The sequence below is a fragment of the Tachypleus tridentatus genome, chromosome 13 (genome assembly GCF_004210375.1).
Source record: "Tachypleus tridentatus isolate NWPU-2018 chromosome 13, ASM421037v1, whole genome shotgun sequence".
Classification (NCBI taxonomy): Eukaryota; Metazoa; Arthropoda; class Merostomata; order Xiphosura; family Limulidae; genus Tachypleus; species Tachypleus tridentatus.
The window spans coordinates 122,875,584-122,882,026 of NC_134837.1; positions in this window are offsets into that span (position 1 = coordinate 122,875,584).

The window sequence follows — 6,443 nt, forward strand, 5'->3', positions numbered from 1 at the left end:
ATCTCACCCATGACTTATTTATTTCGCTAAATAATGTTTTACGAGATATTTATATTTCTTGGTATTGTACGCACGTGGAAATTCAGATTCCAGGTGGAGGAAAGGGTTTGAAATATACGAAGTACTTTTGCCACAGATCTTACAATTTTCTATTTCTTTTAACTTGTCAAAGAGACACCAAATTTGATAGCTTGGCTTTTATAACACTTTGATGCAATCCTTTAGAGGTCCAAACTACTGTTGAAATTCTAGTATATTTTATCCTTCGACAGCGTCCTCTAACGATGCCTTGGTGCAATTACACAATATTTTCAAGTGCATAATTTAGAAACAGAATAACTTTATCAATCATATATTCAAATATCCACAAGCTCAAAACTTAAAGAAAATTATTTAGTCAGATAGTTTTTTATATCCCTCATCTGCCCTTTAGTGACACAGTGGTATGTCTGCGGACTTACAAGGATAGAAACTGGGTTCCAATACCATTGGTGAGTAGAGAACAGATAGCCCACTGTGTAGATTTGTGCTTAATCACAACCAACCAACCAGCCATCTCCCACACATTACTTACAAATAGGTGGAAAGAAACATCTCTGACTTTGAGACAGAAATTCACTGAATCAAGAATAACGTGAAAAATTAAAACAATGACTCATTTGTACGTGACAACATATACATGTAACTATTAGAAACAAATGTGATATTTACATCTTGTTTCAGAACCTAAGATATCGGTAAGGGTCTGTGTAGCAGAATCTGATAAAATAAACTTAAAAACCAGGACTGGTTCTGTCCAATTCTATTTAAAAGACACAGAACTAGTGAAGTAAGTACTTATGGAATACAAACACTAAGTATATACATATTTAAAGGTTTTCAAGAAGAAAAAGAAATAACGTATCAAACGTATAGTAAGCAGTAAATGGAAAATGTTGTGAAAAAACGTGAACACAAGGGAACCACAGTAATAAATAATAAATATACAAGTTGGAGACCCCTTGCCCCATTTAACCAAGAGACATTCTGTGTCTTGACCTAGAAACGAAAAATTCACAGCTACGGACTTTAGTGCCAAACAGACTTGGTATGTTTTGGATGAAACCAGGGTTTGCAGTCAGTGCCAGTACTGGTATTGACGTTTATAGTATAACATATGTTGATAATAATATCTGTTATCACATGTGACATTTTCGGAGTTTTGATTAACCGTCTTCTCTGATGTTTCAGCTTTGCTTTTCACAGAATTATAATGTTCGATGTTGTAGTTTTGAGTTAATACTTCAGTCAATAAGCGAATTTCACTGTGAAAATGGGTAATAGAATAAAATATGGGAAACTAGACTCACACGTTCTGAAAGGGAACGATTATGTGTTTACGTGGCTGGTTGCTGGGCCCGGCATGGCCAAGCGTGTTAAGGCGTGCGGCTCTTAATCTGAGGGTCGCGGGTTCGCATCCCCGTCGCGCCAAACATGCTCGCCCTCCCAGCCGTGGGGGCGTTATAATGTTACGATAAATCCCACTATTCGTTGGTAAAAGAGTAGCCCAAGAGTTGGCGGTGGGTAGTGATGACTAGCTGCCTTCCCTCTAGTCTTACACTACTAAATTAGGGACGGCTAGCACAGATAGCCCTCGAGTAGCTTTGTGCGGAATTCAAAAACAAACAAAGACTGGTTGCTAGTTAGGTAGGTGTGTGCGTGATTAGCCATCAGTATGCGGGCAGGTTAAATGTAAACTGCGCATGCCATGACGTTTTAGTAAATTACGTTACAAATTTAATTAAACTACTTAATTATCATGTTATACGAACAAACTTAACATCAACCTATAAATAACAATTCAACTTTTAACATTATATAAGTTTTAAATTATTAATTTTATAAAGAAATACTTTAAAACAACCTAAAATTTCTCTGGTGTGAGAATTTGATTATTTGTTCTTGAGCAGTTTCTTCTAGATGTTTTTTGTTCCCCTAAAATCTACAAAATGTAACATAATGTTCTCTTTAATTTCGTCATCGATATTTTGAAGCTATGCTTTTATATTCTTCAACTTCATGAAGCTAAAGAGTAATAACTGAAAATTAAAAACAAAACAGTTTTCACGCTCATCTCTCAATGCTCTAATTTATAATTTGCTAATAGATTTTTCTGAGACTCACTCCCATTAAACTTATAACCAATATAAAGCTTAGATATCAGCTGATTCATTGTCACAATCATCTACTACAAGAACTAATAGATACTTGACAACTTGGTTTGATGAGAAACAAAATATGCGAGAGCACTCTGAGAATAATAGTAAAATTATTAAGTGCTCATGTCACATGGCTGGAGATATCGAGTATCACTACTGGCAACCTGGTACTGCCGGTACTATTGCAAATCCTGAATGGAACCTCAGTAGTTTAATTAAAAGCATGACATAATAATTCAGTGTCATAGAAAACAGCTAATGGGATTAACAGCATTGAAATAAAATGTGAAAACAATCTAAGTTACACAGTTTGTCTCTATAAGTCGTAAGTCAATTGTCTTAGCTGATTTTGCCAAAGAATGAGGGATAGAAATACGTTCTGTAAGGACCAATAACAAAGTGGTTACAGTCTGATATAATAGTTCACTTGTTCCTGGAAGACCCATATAGTACCAATCGAGTTACAAAAACTACTTTTAAAAGTAAATCTGCCAAACTTCTTCAATAATCGGAAAAACACTAAATATAATCACGTGTTTCTGACTCTAAACATCACCTTCTCTTCACTTCACAGGTTGCTCTGATGATCTCATCTGAATCTAGAAGATGATGACAGTAATACCACACATGCTCCTTGTAACTTTCTATTTCTTATCTAATCTAACAGTATTTCACTTAAGATTCAGTAATGTATAAAGAAAGAAAGAGGAAGAACATAAACTGTACTTTAACAAAATAGTGGATCTGAAAACGCTTAAAGGTTTCCTAAAATGATTTTTAATGCGGTTATAGCGATTATGGCAGAGAAAATTTCTCGTGTTAACTTAGTTGATAACTTAAGTAACGTTATGTCTACGTTAATGATGAAACAGAAAGTATTATGAATGAACGTCTGGAGTTTTCAAGTGAATAATTCAATGATTTAAAGTTTGTGTTGTTTCAAGATAACCTTTAGAGTTCAATACAAATTAACTGTTCAACAGTATAGAAAATAATAAAAAAAAATATCTGATGAGTTCTTTATTTTACACATATAATTCCTCGAGTTGGTGGCTTGTGTGATCCATTCACGAAAGCACGACTCGAAAAACCCTTTTTTTATAACGAGTGTAAAGTCAAACACAACTAAACCTATGAGCTGTGTACACACTTGTTGTACGGATTATATGTATAAGACACACAACTGGTTCTATCTAACAGTTCTTATTACATACAGAACTAGATTTCTCTAACTCTGCTTATAAGGTACAAAGCTTGTTCTATCGAAGTCTCCTAATAATACACAGAGCTGGTTGTGCTTAATTCTATTTATACGACACAAATTGATTCTGTTTAAATCTGCTTATAAGATAGTTGGTTCTGTTTAACTCTACCTATAAGACAGAACTATCTTTTTTCTAGCTCTGTTTATAAGGCACAGAACTGAGTCTGTCTAATTCTACCGGTAAGACACAAAACTCTATTTTTTCTTACAAGACAGAACTTGTTCTGTCTAACCCTACTTGTAAAACACAGAAGTGATTCTGTTTAATTCTGCTTAAAAACACAGAACTTCAAACCGCGAAACTGAAGGAATCCTCGTGTGTGCAATGCTCTCCAAGATCCTGTACTGAGATCTTCATAAGTACAAGATGGCTTCGGTTTCAATAATGAATCTAAAATCACTGGTAGACTGCATGAACAAGTGTTAAGAATTTCACCATTTAAATAAAGTTTAAAATATGATTGTCACTCGAAACAACTGTTAATTTTATAATCTGATATATCAAATTATACTTTCATTATTATTGATTATTTTCGTCACACTCCTTCCAAAGATTGAAAGTGCCAGAAGATTGATGATTCCTTGTAGATGGTAACGTATACAAGGTACTAAATGATAACATAATTCATCTTACATCTTGGCATCACATAGAACTAAAACGTAATTTACACAAATCATAAAACCAATCAAGTTGTTAAAAAATAAAATTAGAAGACTATTTAAGTTATCTTGGAATAACCAATATACTTTCTCAATATCAAGAATATCAATGTCTTTGGGATTAAAACTATCTGTTCAAAGAATCGTCAATAAACCAATTCAAACATTATTTATTATCGTACCGTTTCTTAGACTCTAGAAGCTGCTATTAAGAAGGTGTAAACTTTTAATAAATTTATGTTACAGTGTAACAAGATTTTTTAATGTTCTCACACTTGCTTGGTTTAATTAGACTGTAGTTTCTAGCAACACCTCCATTATTTCTATAGGTTTCCAGTAACATCCCCCACTGTTGCTAGAGGTTTCTGTAAAAATGACCATAATTAATATGATTTTTTTTGTATAATACATTTTGTATTACAATTGAAATGTGAACTCCTGGATGTTCTCAAAGTTTTACTTGAAGTAAAAAAAAAACAGAAGAACAATGTTCCAGAAATATCTCGGAACTCAAACTGGACCGTACCAATTTTGTCCACTCTAGTTCTAACATGAACTACTACAACATTAGAAAGATTACACAGGTTTGACATCTGACAATAGTTCCACCAGTCATTCGATTTTTCCGTACACACCACCACGCTACAGGTGTCTCTTTTATGAAGCCTTCTTGTCTCCATCCTGTTTAGATTGCATATATTTGCGGCCAGAGGCTATACTAGCTATGGACATCGGCCAATAAGACTGTGCCTCCTTGTGTGAATACTTAGCTACCCCTAATTACAGTATTAACACTGGGAGGAACAGGTATTTGAAGACGCCTGTCTGTTTCACAGTAGGGTGCTAGAAGTAGTGATGTCCCTTAAGACTTGTGGTAGGAAAGGGATCATCATAAAATAACAACCGTGTAAATGTTTTTGATCAACCACCTTTCAAAAGCAGTGACATTTTCTACGTAAATATTAGCATTCGAGACTCAAATTTTCGTGATAAAAATTTTGTTAAAATACACATTTATAGGAAATTATGTTGTCAGTAACTATTTTCTATAATTCTAAATAAACCCATTAACCACGTGACCTTCCCCACTGGGCCAGTGGTAAGTTCACGAACTTATAATATTAAAATCCGCGATTGCTCATGGTGGAGAGTGTATAAATATCTCACTCTAGAACTTTGCGCTAAAACAAAATAAACTAAGCAAAAGTCGATCAAAGTATATTAATATTTGATGAAGAATGAGCTGAAATATCACAATACTTGCACTTTTGGGTTGCTCCGAAATGGACATTTTATTGTACTTAGCTGCAATAAAAGTTATTTTAGTTTCAGTTATATCGAATTCATTAATAAATATACTCTACACTGCTAGTAGCAGCAAGTGTTAAGTGAACGAAAAATATTGGTCAGGAAAACTGCTAACTGTTTCTTAGCTTTATAAATGATCCGTTAGGGGGACATCACCCTTTAGGTGAGGGCTACGGAAGCAATAAGGAAACCTTCGAGACTTTTATTTTATGTGGATAAATAATGCGAAACTTCATTTGAATTTGTTATTTAACTAAAAAGGCTGACTATGCTAAACTGGGGTAATTACCAGGTTTATCTAACCCTTTCACAAAACTGACGATTAAGACTTTCTCACGTTTATGGTAATTGTGAATAACAGGAGGACGACAGCGAACATTTGATACGTGTATGTTCAATAACAAACATTTAATTACTGGATGTTTCAGAATATATATATTCTACCTTCAGTAAGCTATATTAAACATCATAAATTATTATGTACAGACATATAGAGTTTAAACATTCTATAAAAATAATTAAAACAAATCATAAAAGTATGAAATAAATTAATAAACTATCAAATAAATAGATAATACAATAATACAACGATATTGTTCAGGTATTTAGAACAGATTAATTGTAGTGAAACCGTGTTATTGTTTTAATTTGGAAGTTAATTTCTAACAGATAAACTTTCTTTGATTAAAAGTTTCATATTGTATAATCCAGATAAGATGACTTTGAAATTCGTAATCAAAACATTTGGTTAATGTTTTCATTATGTGTGATAACTGTGGAGTCTGGTGGATTTGATAGATTTTTTATCAATTTTGTTTGATATTTTCATATCTTTGCAGGTGTAACTGTCATATAGTTTGGTCAATGTAAGTGTTATTACAGCCACCACATGTGTATTTATATATGACTGTGGAACCCATACGGATAGATAATAGGTTTTGTATTTTGAAAGGTAATTTAAATATAATTTGTAGTTGAGTGTTTTTTTCTTATAGCAAAGCCACATCGGGCTA